Source organism: Canis lupus, chromosome 1 (assembly GCF_011100685.1).
Source record: "Canis lupus familiaris isolate Mischka breed German Shepherd chromosome 1, alternate assembly UU_Cfam_GSD_1.0, whole genome shotgun sequence".
Classification (NCBI taxonomy): Eukaryota; Metazoa; Chordata; class Mammalia; order Carnivora; family Canidae; genus Canis; species Canis lupus.
The window spans coordinates 65,780,512-65,796,732 of record NC_049222.1 but is presented as its reverse complement, the minus strand read 5'-3'; positions in this window follow the sequence as shown (position 1 = coordinate 65,796,732).

Sequence of the window (16,221 nt, the reverse complement as noted above, 5' to 3'; positions counted from 1 at the left end):
ATCTTTATGATTAATATGTATGCTTAGTACTTTTTGTTTTTGCTATTCAAAATTAAATGCACTTTTCTTTATTCATTGTTACATTGTAGAAGAACAACTTTGTTGATCTACATTTAGCACTAATAGAAGAATGTAGATATCATACAGATAGAACAAGATGGAAGGAGGAGAGAGCACAAAAAGGATAAATTAAGCAAAGGCCCTCAGATATAATTACTGTCATCCCATTTTTTTACCCTATAAAGTACTGGAAAATGTTTTTTAGGCTAGTTTATGGCACTCTCCTTCAGATCATAAATTGGAGATAATTATATAGTTGTAGAAGAAGTGAGTTTATTGTGTAATAGATTAAAATATTTTTATTTTTGGAGCAAAGAGAATTACTAAAGACCTGTTAGGAACCTTTAGAGTATCCTGGATGACTGTTTTCATATAGTAAACAAAGGATGATAACCAGTATGTTTCATCTCCATCAGGAAAAAATAGCACAATAAGAAAAGTATATTTTAAGAAAAAAAAGTTATTTTACATATTAAAAATAAATATGGACTACAAAATGATTAGAAATTAGAAAAAAGATAATATAAACGTTTTTAAGTATTTTCTAGTAAGGACTAGGATAAATAGAATCAGCTGTCTGTGGGTGACTTAGGTAGGGTGATAAGGCTCTGGCATCTTTTTCCATTGCTATGGTTCCTCAATCCATTCACATTAAAACCTTATCACAAGAAAAAAAAAAAAAACCTTATCACTTTGGAAGCCAACTTTCAAATAGTGGTTATATTTTTGAAGTGCAATAGCAACCCCCAATTCAGTTACCAAGTTGTTATTACTAAATTTTAAAAAAAGCAATTACACACACAAAAGCCTATATATATGTCATTTTATTTTCCACATTCTGTAATCCATCTACATATAAAAAATATCCCTTATTGGGAAGTAGGTAAGAATAATTTTTTCATAATATATTTGTTAGCATTCCAAAATATTTTTAATATAGCAATTACTCCTGTGTCTAATGTGTTTAGTAATAGTAGCCATGGAAAAACCTCAAAAAGTCTTAGATTTTGCAAATTCAGCACATTTTAATTTTAGAATCAAAAAAGACAGCCAAGATCCTAATTTTTAACCATAGAATTTGGATCTGAACATAGCCTTTGGAGTTAAACAGCAGAAAAATCACTTCTCTAGAGTATGACTTCATAGCATTATGGTTTCATCCAGAAGAAAATAAACAATCTGTGTTATCTGATACTAATTGAATAGATGGTTATCTTAGCTGCATAATTATCCAAAGGAAAAATACAAGTTGATAGCCACTGAATCTTTATTGAGCTATTAAGCAATTTTAGTGCACATGACTATTAAGATGGTCATTATTGGGCCAAGCCATAATCTATCTTCATTTGCATAATGTTGAGAAGAATTAATTAAATTAAAATTTCAAACACAAAGTATTTTACCTGAAACATTAAGATAATTGATGAATGACCTTTTTTTTTTCTCTTTAGATGAATTATCAGGATGTCCTCACACATATTTCATCTCAATAACATTAATGTCATTTCTGCTTGGATTTCAACATCCTTTTTAAAAAAATGGTAACACCTTTCATTTATAGTTACTTTTTCCCAATAATACTATATCATACTCAGAACCAGTGGGTTATAACTTGTAGTGCACTGTCTTTCTTTTCATTCTACACTATCTCCCTGGGAAAGGTAGGCCACCTACATTTTTCAATCTCCAACTTCCATGTTGCAGAGACTAACTGCCAAGCAGATGCAGCTGAAAAGACAAGAACTCCTGTTTTCCACCCAACTCCAATTCATAGGGTGGGGATTCCACTCCACACATGGCAGACTAATAATAGGTTTCAATAGCTTTCATCCAGATCGAGGTTCCATGCCAGCAGGGGCAAGACCAGAAAATCAGAAGCTACCACTCTTTCCCAGCACTCTGCTCTTAAAGCATGTTGGTGCGAGTATCTCCTCCCCTAGCTCCGAGTATTGTACAGAAATTTTGCCTGGCAAAATTATGGAGGCAGTCCATAAGAACAGAGAGCTCTAAAGATCTACCCAAAGAACTAACTTTATTCGAAACTGCGTAAAGAAGTTCAAGCTTAATGGCACTCTCAAAACAATGGTGACTTTGGTGATGAGCAATTTTTAGAAAGCTGGTAACTTCATGAAACTGGTAGCTTCATGAAGCTGGTAGCGTCATGAAAACAAGCTAAACTATAAGCGAAATACTTTACTCACACTGACACATTATAATCAAACTGTCAAAAATGAAAAAAAAAACAGAATATTTTGAAATTGGCTAGAGAGAAGCAATATATCACATATAAGGAATCCTCAATAAGATTATCAACATATTTCTCATCAAAAACCTTAGAGGCTAGCCAGCAGTGGGTTGATATATTCAATGTATTGAAAGAAAATCAACTCTGAAGCAAAACTGTTCTTGCAAATGCAGGAGAAATTAAGGCATTCTCAGATCAACAAAAGCTGAGGGAGTTTGTTACCACTAGACCTAACCCCAAAGAAAATGTTAAAGAAATGACATCACATTGAAATGAAAGGAAAGTAGTCAATAACTCAAAACTGTGTAAAGAAATAAAGACTTTCAGTTAGGATAAATACATGGGCAATCATAAAAGCTAATGTTATTGAGATACTATTTTGTAACTCTAGTTTTAATTTTTGACATGTATTAAAAGACAAATTCATGAGTAAAGAAGTTATGAGTCAATGTTTTGGGGCACAAAATATATAAGGATGAATTCTGTGACATCAAAAATTTTTTAAAAAGGGAAAACATGGAACTATATAGAAACAGAGTTTTTATATGCCCTTGAAGTTAAGTTGGTATGAATTCAAAGGACATTGTTATAACTTTAGGATATTAAATGTAATCTTCATGATAACTAAAAAGAAAATATTTTTAAAATATACACAAAGGAAAGGGAATCAAAATATTTTGGCACAAAAAAATCAAACACAAAAGAAATCAGTAACAGAGGAAATGATGGACAAAAAAGCTATATGGCATATAGAAAACAACTAGCAAAATGGCAGAAGTAAGTCCCTTTTATTAGTAATTACTTTAAATGTAATTGATTAAACTCTGCATTCAAAAGACATATTGGCAGAATGGATTTAAAAAATATGATTCACCTTAAATGCTATCTATAAGAAACTTGTTTTAGATCCAAAGGCACAATATAAAAGAATGGAAAATATTCAATACAAATAGTAAAGAGTGTTGAGATGGCTATGCTAATATCAGACAAATTAGACTTTAAATTTTAAAAAGTTACAAAACAAAAAGAACATTATATATTAATGAAATTTTTAACACAAGATATAAACAATTACTTAATAAACATCAGAATACACAAAGCAAAGATTGACAGAGTTAAAGGGAGTAATACTTGTATAATAATAGTTAAAGACTTTAATATTCCACTTTCAATAGTGGATAGATCAACCAGACAGAAAATAAGTAAGGAAATAGGGGCTTTGAAAACCACAATAAGGGGGCAGTTGGGTGGGTCAGTTACTTAAGTACCTGCCTTTCGCTCAGGTATGACCCTGGAGTCTGGGATCTGGTCCCACAACGGGCTCCCTGCTCAGTGGGGAATTTGCTTCTCCCTCTGCCCCTCACCCTGCTCACGCTCTCTCTGTCTCGTTCTCTTTCTCAAATAAATAATTTTTTAATGTGTTTTTCTTTAAAAAAAAAAAGAAAAAAGAAAACCGCAATAAGCCAACTAGACCAAACATACCTATACAGAACACCCGGCCCAACAACCACAGAATACACATACTTCTCAAGGACATATGTGTATATTCTCCTGAATAAACTATATTTAGACCCCCCAAAAAAAAAACCGAAACCAAAAACAACAACAAGAAAACAGTCTTAATAGATTTTAAAAGATACATGTTATACAAAGTATTTTCTCTGCCCACAAAGGGATGAAGTCAGAAATCAATAACAGAAGGAAAACTGAAAAATTCACAAAAATGTGGAAATTAAGGAACACATACTTAAACAATCAAAGAAGAAATTAGAAATACTTAGAGATGAATAAAAACAAAAACACATGCACTAAAACTTATGGGATATAGTGAAAGCAGTGCTCAGGGTATAATTTCTAGCTGTAAATGCCTATGTTATAAAACAAAGAAGGTATTAAAACAACAACCTAACTTTACAACTTAAGGAACTAGGAAAAAAATTAAAAAGAGCAAACTGAGCCCAAAGATAGCACAAGGAAGGAAACAAAACAGTACAAAAGGAGAGAGAGAGAGAGAGAGAATCAATTAAAACAAGAAGTTGGTTCTTCAGAGAGATCAACAAAATTGACAACCTTTAACTAGATAGACTATGAAAAGAAGATTCAAATTACAAAAATCAGAAATAAAAGTGAGGGCATTGTTATGAACTGTGTATAAATAAAAAGATTGTAAGAGAGTACTATGAATAATTGAATACAAAAAAATTGGAAAACCCAGATGAAATGGAGAAATTCCTAGACACATAAAAACTGCCAGGACTAAATCACAAAAATTAAAAAATCCAAATGGACTTACAACTAGTAAGAGGGTTGACTCAGTAAACTCTCCCAACAAATCAAAACCCTGGACCTAACGGTTTCACTGGTGAACTCTATACAACATTTAAGGAAGTACTAATGCCAATTATTACCAAACTTTTTCAAAATCTTAGAGGAGGAGGAGGAAATACTTTCTAACTCATCCTATGCGACCAACATTGCCCTGACACCAAAATCAAAGACACCACGAAAAAACTATGGATCAATATCCCTTATAAATATTGATGCAAAAATCCTTAACAACATATTACCAAACCAAATTCAGCAAAATATCTAAAGCGTTATTCACTATAGCCAAGTGGGATTTATTGCTGGAATCCAAGGATGATTCCACATATGAAAATCAATGCAATTCACTACATTAACAGAATGACAGGGGGAAAAGGATATTCTCAACTGATGATGAAAACACCTTTGATACAATTCAACAACCTTACATGACAAAACACTCAACAAACTGGAATAGAAGGAAAATACCTCAACATAATAAAAGCCATAAATGAAAAACCCATAATGAACATCATATAAGACAAGGATGGAAAAAAAGTTACAAGGATGCCTGCTTTTGCCATTCTATTCAACATAGTACTAGAAGTTCTAGCCAAAGAAATAAGGCAAGAAGAAGAAATAAAAAGCACACATACTGAAAAAGAAGTAAAATTGTCTTTACAGGTATGATCTTATATCCAGAAAATCCTAAAGATTTCACTCAAAACCTGTTAGAACTAGTAAATGAATTTAGAAAAATAGCAGAATACAGAGTCACACACAAAAATCAGTGACAATTCCTTACACTATCAATGAACAATCTGAAAAGAAAATTATAAAAACAATTTATAATTGCATTACAAGGCATAAAATGCTGACAGCTGAACTTGACCAAACAACTTGTGCAGTGAAAACTATAAAGCATTGCTGAAGGAAATTAAAATATAAATAAATGGAAACACATCTCACGTTTATAGATTGAAAGATCTAAAATTGATAAGATATCAATACTACACAATACAATTTACAGATTCAGTACAATCTCTATCAAAATCCCAGGGATGTTTTTTGCAGTAATAGGAAAACCCATCCTAAAATTCATACAGAATCTCAAGTGGCACCAAGTAGCCAAAAGGATATTGAAAAAGAACAAAGCTGGAAAGCTCACTCTTCCTAATTTCAAAACTTAACCCAAAGCTGAGAGAATCAAAACAGTGTGGTACTGATGTAAAGACAGACATATACACGGATAACATAGAATAGAGCCCAGAAATAAACTTTCTAATATGTGGTCAAATGATTTTTTTATGTTTAGTCTTTTTACTAGTATTTTCCTGTTTTCAATTCCAGTATAATTAACAGTGTTATATGACTTTCAGGTGTGAAATATCATGATTTGACAATTCCATAAATTATTCACTGCTTATCATGATAAGTGTATTCTTAATCCCCTTCACCTATGCCACACATTCCCTCCACCCATCTCCTCTCTAGTAACCATCAGCTTGTTCTTTATAGTTAAGAGTCCATTTTTTGGTGTGTCTCATGGTCTTATGTCACTTACTATTAGATCCTTAGCTCCATCCTCCATCTTGCCATATTGTTGCAAATGGCAAGATTGTGCTCTTTTTATGGCTGAATAATGTTCCATTTTATATATATCACTTCTTTATCTATCAATGAACACTTGTGTTGCTTCCACAATTTGGCTATTGTTAATAACGCTACAATAAGGTGCATACAACTTTTAGAATGAGTATTTCTATATTTTTAGGGTAAATGGCAAGAAGCAGAATTACTGGATCATATGGATATTCTGTTTTTAAATTTTTGAGGAACTTCCACACCATTTTCCACAGTGGCTGCATCATTTTGATTCCTACCAACAGTGCACAAGGGTTCCTTTTGTCCCACATCCTCACCACACTTGTTTCTTGTGTGTGTGTGTGTGTTTTTTTTTTATTTCTGACAGGTGTGAGGTGTGAGGTGATATGTCACTGTGGTTTTGATTTGCATTTTCCTGATGTTGAGCATCCTTTCATGTCTTCTTTAGAGAAATGTCTGTTCATGTCATCTGCTCATTTTTATATTGGATTATTTGGGGTTTTGTTTTTGTTTTGCTTTGAGTTATATAAGTACTTTACATATTTTGGATTCTAACCCTTTATCAGATATATCCAAATAAATTCTCCCATCCCATTCAGTAGGTTGTCTTTTAGTTTTGTTGATTGCTTCCTGTGCTATGCAGAAAGTTTTTATTTTGAAGTCATCACAATAGCTTATCTTTGCTTTTATTTCCCTTGCATCAGGAGACGTCTAGAAAAATGTTGTTACGGACAATGTCAGAAACATTATTGCTTGTGCTCTCATCTAGGATTTTTATGGTTAGGTCTCACATTTAGGTATTTTATCCAATTCAAGTTTATTTTTGTGTATGGTGTAAGAAAGTGGTCCAGTTTCATTCTTTTGCATGTACCCATCTAGTTTTCCCAATACCTGAAGAGATTGTCTTTTTCCCATTGCATATTCTTGACTCCTTCATCATAGATTAATTGACCACATAATCATGGGTCCATTTCTGGGCTCTCTATTCTGTTCCATTGATCTATGTATCTATTTTACAGATGGGTAAATAGGGTAGTTTGGGTAGTACAGACAGTTTAACAGTATTTGTTCTCCCAATTCCATGAGCATGGAATATCTTTCCATTTGTTTATGTCATCTTCAATTTCTTTCATCAATGCTTTATATTTTCCAGATTACAGGCCTTTCACTTCTGTGGTTAAGTTTATTCTTAGGTATTTTATTCTTTTTGGTACAATAAGTGGGATGAATTTTCTTAATTTTATTTATCACAATATATGTAGATCTATGCAGAGTATTGCTTTCTGCTATTTCTTTATTAATGTATAGAAATGCAATGGATTTCTGTATATTGATTTTGTATCCCATAACCTTAGTGAATTTATAAGTTCTAATAGTGTTTCGGTGGAATCTTTAGGATTTTCTATATATAGTATCCTGTCATCTGCCCATAGTAAAAGCTTTACTTCTTCCTTACTAATCTAGATGTCTTTTATTTCTTTTTCTTGTCTGATTGCTATGGCTAGGACTTCCAGTACTATGTTGAATAAAAATAGTAAGAGTGGATATCCTTGTCTTATTCTTGATCTTAGGAGAAAAGCTCTTGGGGGCACCTGAGTGGTACAGTTGGTTAAGCATCCAATTCTTGGTTTCAGCTCAGGTCATAATCTAAGGGTCGTGAGATTGAGCCTTGTGTCAGACTTCATGCTTAGTGTATTCTGCTTAAGATTTCTCTCCTTCTCCCTCTGCCCCTCCCCATCTCTCTCTCTCTCCCCACCCCCCCTTTCTCTAAAATAAATAAATCTTAAAAAAAAAAAAACCTCTCAGTTTTTCAAAATGGATGATGATATTACCTGTGGGTTTTTCATATATGGCCTTTATTATGTTGAAGTATGTTCCCTCTAAACTGACTTCATTCTTACCATGAATGGATGTTGCAGTTTGTCCAATGCTTTTTATGCATCTGTTGAAATGATCATATGGCTTTTATCCTTTCTCTAATTGATGTGATGTAGGATTTGATTGATTTGCAAATCTTGAACCACACTTGCACCTCAGGAATAAATTCCACTTGATCATGGTGAATGATTTTCTTTTTAGTTTTAAAACTAAAAAATTTTTAGTTTTAAAACTAAAAATTAAACTTTTATTTTAGTTTTAAACTAAAAATTAAACTTTTTAAACTAAAAAAGTTTTAGTTTTTGAATTCAATTGGTTAATATTCTCTTGAGGATTTTAGCATCTACGTTCATCAGAGAGGTTGGCCTGTAGTTCTCTTTTTTGTAGTGTCTTCATCTAGTTTTGGTATCAGGGTAACGCTGGCTTCATAAAATGATTTTGGAAGCTTTTCCTCCTCTTTTATTTTTTGGAATAGTTTGACAAGAATTAATATTAACTCTTCCTTAATTGTGTGGTAAAATTCATCTGTGAAGTCATCTGGTCCTGGACTTTTGTTGTTGGGAGACTTTTTTTTTATTATGGATTCAATTTTATTGCTGCTAAACAATCTGTTCAAATTTTCTAATTCTTCCTGTTTCAGTTTTGGGAGATGACATATCTAGGAACTTAACCAGTTCTTTTACGTTGTTTATTTGCACTTAGTTTCTCATAACATTCCTTTGTGATCATTTGTATTTCTGTGGTGTCACTTGTTATTTCTCCTCTTGTATTTCAGATTTTGAGCTCTCCTTTTCTCTCTCTTTCTCTCCTCTCTGGGTCTGTCTAAAGGTTTATCAATTTTGTTCATCTTTCCTAAAGACAAGCTCCTGGTTTCATTGATCTGTTTCATTGTGGGGTTTTCTTTGTTGTTGTTGTTGTTGTTGTTGCTGCTGCTGTTTAGTTTCTATTCCATTTGTTTCTGATATAATTTTTATTTTTTTCTTCCTCCTACTGGTTTGGGGTTTTGTTTGTTCTTTTTCTAATTCCTTTATGTGTAAGTTTTGGTTTTTTGAGATTTTTCTTGCTTCTTGAGGCAGGACTATATTACTGTAAACTTTCCTTTTAGAACAGCTTTTGCTGCACCCCAAAGATTTTGGACTGTTGTGTTTTCATTTTCATTTGGTGTCTTTAGGTGTGAAATATGTCTCTTGTAGGAAGCAAAAAGATGGGTCTTGCTTTTCTATCCATTCCATCACCTTGTCTCTTGATTGGAGCATATAGTGCATTTACATTCAAAGTAATTATTGGTAGGTATGTACTTGTTGCCATTTTGTTACTTATTTTGTGGTTTTCATAGTTCTGTTTCTTTCTTCTTTTGTTCCTTTCTCTCACAGTTTGCTGCTTTCTTTAATGTTATACTTGGATTCCTTTCTCTTTATTTTTGCATATTTATTATTGGTTTTTTATTTGTGGTTACCATTAGGTTTATGTATAAATGTTATGTATATAGCAGTCTATATTAAATTGATGGTCACTACAGTTTGAACTCATTCTTTTCTCCACCACCCCTCATGTTTTAGGTATATGGTATCATACTTTACATCTTTTTATTTTGTGAATCAACTGACTGACTTTCATAGATATCCTTCAGTTTATTACTTTTGTGGTTCCTACTTTTCTTACTCCTACCTGTGGCCCTTTCTTTCCACTGAAAATGTCCCCTTTAACATTTCTTATAGTGCTGGCTTAATAGTCATGAATTCTTTTACCTTTTGTTTTTGTGGGAAGTTCTTTGCTCCTCTATTCTGAACAATAGCATTACTAAATAGAATATTCTTGGCTGCAGGTTTTTTTTTCCTTCAGCTCTTTGAATTCATCATATGACTGCCTTCTGGCCTCCAAAATTTCTGCTGAAAAATTAGCTGATAGTCTTATGAGGTTTCCCTTGTATGTAACTGTTTTTTTTTTTTCTCTTCCTGCTTTTAAAATTCTCTATCACTGTTTTTTCCTCTTAATTACTATGTGCCTTGTTGTGGACTACTTGGGCTGATTTTGTTGGAGGCTATATGTGTCTCCTGGATCGGGATTTCTGTTTCCTTTCTCAGATTCAGGAAGTTTTCAGATACTCTTTCTTCAAATAAAATTTCTGCTCCCCTTTCTCTCTATTCTTCTCTTGGGATCCCTATAGTGTAAATGTTGTTACTCTTTAGAGTGTCACTGAATTCCCTGTGTTCATTTCTTATTTTTTTAATCTGTTCAGCTTGCGTGCTTTCTATTACTCTGTCCTCCATTGAGGAGGTCACTGAGCCATTCTTCTGCTTCCTCTAGTTGACTATTCTCTCCAGTGTATTTTTAATACACTAGTTGAGTTCTTCATGTCTAATTGGTTTATTTTTGTGATATCTCTTTGTTAAGGGTCTCACTGAGGTCCTGCACTCCTTAAGTCCAGTATCTTTATGATCATTACTATAAATTCTCTATGAATTATATAACTTATTCTTGTTTTCCTCAGCTCTCTTCTGTATGTCCTGTCCTTTCATTTGGTACATATTCCTCTGTCTCCTCATTTTGTCTAACTTTCTGTGTCCATTTCCATGTATTTGGAAAGTCAGTTATGTCTCCTACTCTTGAAAGTAGTAGCTTTATGAAGAAGAGGTCCTGTAGTGCCCTGAAGTGCAGTGTCCCCTCTTCACCAGAAACTGGCACTTCAGGAGTATCTCCTATGTGTGTTGCATGCACCCTTGTGTTGTGGCTGGAGCACATTTCTCTTTAGTCCAGTCATCTGAAATGGCTCTTTGCCTGTTGTAGGCAGGATTTGGTCCCTGTGTTGTTAGTAGGCCAGTCTGGGGCCACATTGGGCTTAAGTTGAGTCAGACAGCATTTGCCAGAAATGCAATAGCACTAAACCACATGGCACTTTCTCTGCGTTGTCCCCTGAGAAGCTTGTGTTGGTGGGTGGGGGCTGCAGTCAGATCAGATGAATGCCCCCAGCCCACTATTGGGGCCACTGTAATGTGTGGTTATATTCCCCTCTTCCTGGGGCAGGAGTTACTTTGGAGTGGTGCTGGTCCATATTGGGCTGCTTGCACACTACCAGGCTTGTGGCATTTTGGATGGGCTCTAGCCAACAGGGTATTGGAAGGAGCAAGTCTGTAGGGGAACATGGAGATAGGGTGTGCAATACAGCAAGATCAGAGCTGGTTCTATGCAGGAGAGAACCAGTAGCTGGCTGGTAAAAGGGTCAAGGTGACTGGGTTGGAGGGAGTGGATCTACAGAAGCATGCCAGGTTGGGGCATAATGTTAGCAAGGTAGGTGGAGAGTGTGGGTGCTGTGCTGGTTCCTGCAGGTGTCCATATAACTAAGCCAGGCAAGGTAGGGGAGGAGGCTGGGGAGGGAAATATCTCCTGCCAGCTCTTTTTTTCTTAGCAAAGTCTCTCAAGACTTCCTGCCACTCCAGCACAAGCTCTGAGATTAGTAAATAGATCTTCCTATATACTCCAGGCATTTTTCAAACTGCTGAGTCTATGCTGTATATTAGTGGAGCTGTTGTGTTGTCTCTTTAAGGGCAAGGACTCCACCTTCTCAGATCTCCCAGAACCAAGCCTACTGATTTTTAAAGCTGCAGGTGTTAAGCCCCACTGATTGTTAGGCCTCTAAGGTTTTCAAAGTCAAATGTTATGGAGATTCATCTTCCTCATGTAGGTGCCTTATGTTTAGAGTACCTAGTGTGGGAGTCTGGTCCTCTCCCCTCTCTGCACCTGCCACGTACCTCCCTACTATGGACAATCCTGTGGGCCCATTTGGCTCCCAACAGCAACTCTGCCCCTTCTACCCTCTTTAATATGGCCTCTTTTCTACATGTAGCTGTGGAGAATCTGTTCTGCCAGTCTTTGGGTCATTTTCTGGGCTATTTAACTATGTGGGTATTATCTGGTTGTATTCATGGGATGAGGTAAGATTGGGATCCTCCTACTCTGCTATCTTCTCCTGGTTAAGTAATTTTTACAATGGTGCCAAGAGCATTCAATGGAAAAAAGACAGTCTTCTCAACCAATGGTGCTGAGAAAACTGGATCTCTACATGTAAAAAAATGAACTTGAACCCTTATTAACACTATATACAAAAATTAGTTTAAAATGGATCAAAGACTTAAATGTAAGACCTAAACTATAAAACTCAAAAGAAAACATAAGGCAAAACTTCACAACATTGAATTTGGATATAGTTTCTTGGATATGACACCAAAGGCCCAGTCAACAAGAGAAAAAAAAGCCAAATTAAACTTTATATATTTTTTAATCTGCATATCAAAAAACACTGTCAACAGAGTATAAGGACAACCCACAGAATTGGAGAAGATATTTGCAAATCACATCTCTGATAAGGCATTCATATCCAGAAAACTAAAACCCAACAACAATCCTATTTTTAAAATGAGCAAAAGATTTAAACATTTCTCTTAAGAAGATACACAAATGGTCAATAAGCACATTAAAGATGATCAACATCACTAATCATTAGGGAAGTGCAAATCAAAACTACAATGAGATACCATCTCACACCACGATGGCTACTACCAAAAAATCAGAAAATAACAAACATTCCAAGGATGTGGAGAAATTTAAACCCTGTATACTCTTGAAGGGATTGTAAAATGATATAGAAAAAAAGTATAGCAGTTCTCAAAAAATTAAAAAAAATAGGATAGCCATATGATCAAGCTTTGAGGCATATGCTCAAAAGAATTGAAAGCAAGGTCTCAAAGAGATGGCACAGCAGCATCATTCACAACTCAAGTATCTATCAATAGATGAATAAATAAGCAAAATGTGGAAAGTATATACACTGGAACACTATTCAACCTTAAAAAATAAGGAAATTCTGACATATGCTACAACATGGATGAAATTCAAGGACACTGCTAAGAGAAATAAGCCAGACAGAAAAAGGCAAATACTGTATAATATTACTTATGTGTGTGTGTGTGTGTGTGTGTGTGTGTGTGTGTGTGTGTGTTGTGGGGGGCAGGAAGACACATACTACACTTATAGAGTATGATTACACTTGTATAAGTACTTAGAATAGTCAAAATCATAAAGACAGAAAGTAGAATAGTGTTTCCTAGGGCTGGAAAGAGGGGGAATGGAGACATTGTTTAATGGTATAGAGTTTCAGTTTTACAATATGAAATAGTTATGAAGACGGATTGTGGTGTTGGTTGTAGAACATTATGAATGTGTTTAATACCACTGAACTATACATTTAAAAATTAAGGTGGTAAATTTTGTGTAATGTGTCTTTTATGATAAAGATAAATTGAAAAAAATAAGTGCTTAAAATGTTTTTAAAGAACAACTACCTACATTATAGACAGTGGCTCATAAGAATTCAAGAACATATGTGAGAAACCAGTTTTTATTTGCTAGAGTGGGGTGTTATGGAACTCAAAAAGCAGAGCCATGAAGATGACTGTCATAAGTGTGTGTGTGTGTGTGTGTGTGTGTATGTAATAATTATATATATAATTTTCATTGCCCTGACAATGTAAACTAGTTTGAGTATGTTGGATGAGGCTGAGTTTCAGAGAGGAAAAAGAAATGTACTCTCCTTTCTGGGGACTTAACTGGAGAGAGTAGCGGCAGACAAGAGAATTCCTAAAAGTGGTTTGGGGAAATCTGTGCCTGTTTCCTAAATGAAGCCTAAGATAAGTAAAAACCTCATGGTAAAGTCCCTCAATTTAAAAAGAGGGAAAAAAAGAATAAGAAAGAAACTACGGCTTCAGTAACATTTTAAAACTTAACCAGCCCCACCTGCATGGATAGATAGCAATTGTCTCCCATACAGTCCCATATCACTGTATCATGGCAGCAGTAGAGATGCCTGGAAATTACCCTGTGTTGGAAGGGAGATGGAGTCAGTATTGGCATCCATCAGTTAAGGAGTGATAGGTAAAATGTGGCCAATGCACACATGAAGAAACAGATCATTTTGAACAAAGAACAACAACTATGGATCTTAAAACAACAGAGCTTAGAGAAAAATTAGGAAACAGAATGAGATCTACAAACTGTTTGTGTTTTAGTTATCCTCTCCTCCCATAATTATCAAATCTACAGAAACTCTTTGAATGTTTGTTCTTCCATCTATTCATTCAACAAATATTTAAGTCTCTAATGTGTACCAGCCCCTGGGCTACATGCAGGCTATTAAGTGTTGAACAAGACATATTTTATACCTTCAAGAAGCTTAAAATCTAGTAGGAAAGACAGGAAAACATATAGGCAATCATAATTAAATTGAATAATTATTAGCATTATTTATTCTTACCCTTTTCATCTTTCTTCTAGGTGATATGTCAGCTTGGTAATTGATACAAAGACACACTTGGGAGGAACCACATTAGAGCCTAAGAACCCAAATGACTATAATGGCCTCAAGTATGTCAACCAAGTGAGCAATGTCTTATATACATTATCTCTTGGACAGCTGAAACTCATTAAATTTCTTGGGCAGTCCCATGAAATACGTCCTCCACCCAAACATGAACAACAGTAGGTCCTGACCCTAGTCAGAAAACAGACAACCAAATGTCCTGTGTGCTATCCATCTGTGGTATTCACTAGGACAACAAGAACCACTTCAAAAAAACAATATGCAGCATTTGATAAAATAGAAGGTGCTGGAGGGAAGAGGCCATCAGTGCGGTGAAATTAGATCCAGCTGTGAGCCACTCAGGCCAGGACTATCTGTAAATCGTTTTGTTTTTTGTTTTTTTTTTTTTCCTGCCCTGTACATTACATAGCAATCTACTACAGATCACAAGAGCACAGCCAAAAGCCATATGTCTGGCATCATGTGAACAGCATCTGGTATTTTTTAAGATACAACTAAAAATGTTGAAAATACAATAAAACAACTGTCATTCACTTAATGCTTATGCTTATATCTTAGCTCATGGATGGTTTTATGACAAATAAACAGTTGTATGGAGTCTCAGTTTAGTCACCTTCCTTTATACATTTCTTTCCTTGGTGAATTACATCTTCATCTCTCATTTTGGCTTGGTCTGAGTGTAATTTGTATATGTGCATGTGTGCTACTGTAGATGGTGAAACATTGCTGTATAAGCCGAATGAAACTGTCTTTTAAGGTGGATTCAGCCAAGTAGTCTACAGTCATAAATATTATTTACACTCAATTCTGTTTACTAAAAGTCAGTAGGGGGTCTGGCTAACATGTTTCATAATGTCTAGAATTCAGGCTTATATTAAAGTAGTGAGGGGAAAATACATGTGGTTGGCACGTAGGAAAATGGACTCGGGAAGTTTTGCTGGCCCTTCTGAATTATATATGAACCATCATTCCAGATCAAATCTACTCATCTAGGCCTTTCGACAAGTCTATCTATTAATAACTGATAGCCCCAAAGCAGTTTATGTAAACCTTAGAGTAGTTGTAAATCTCTTAATTATTGGTTTAGGAAGATTCTTAACCCCTTGCTAAAACAAATTAATGATACTGACTTATTCACATCTTCTTTGCAGCTGTCCATACAATAGTGCGGTTAGCCTTAAAATTCTCAGGTAGGGAGATGTTTGCTTTTTCGATACTTATTTAGAGAAGGATAAGTACATTAATTGTCTTTAAAAACACGTATTATTTTATCTGGAGATAAAAAAATTATGATAGGTTTTTTAGGTAGAAAACCAAGGTAAAAAAAAATAGTAACACTCTTTTGTAGAACTTACATATAATTTCCAAAACCCAAGTACACTGGATATAAAATGCCAAATTTATATTTATATGATTCCTGCAATAACTTTTTCATACTTCAGAGTTCACTTTTTTTTTTCACTGTGATTTATTTGGAGTGGCTAGGATATGGTCTGGTCTGGGGATACAGAGATTTCATGTCTAAAAAAGACTGTAGTACAGTTCACTGGGAGCTAGTACAAAAAGAATAGATAGGTTCTCAATGGAAAGTAAAAAGAATTTATTTGTAAAGGAGAAAACCTAGAAAATCATTTTCTTAGTTATCTAACTCATAACTAAGATTAAGAATTCATAGTCTGGACTTACTCTTTCACCGGATACTAAATTCCTTAACTTAGTTCATTTCTAAATAAATCACTTAGTCATTTAAAAGGTT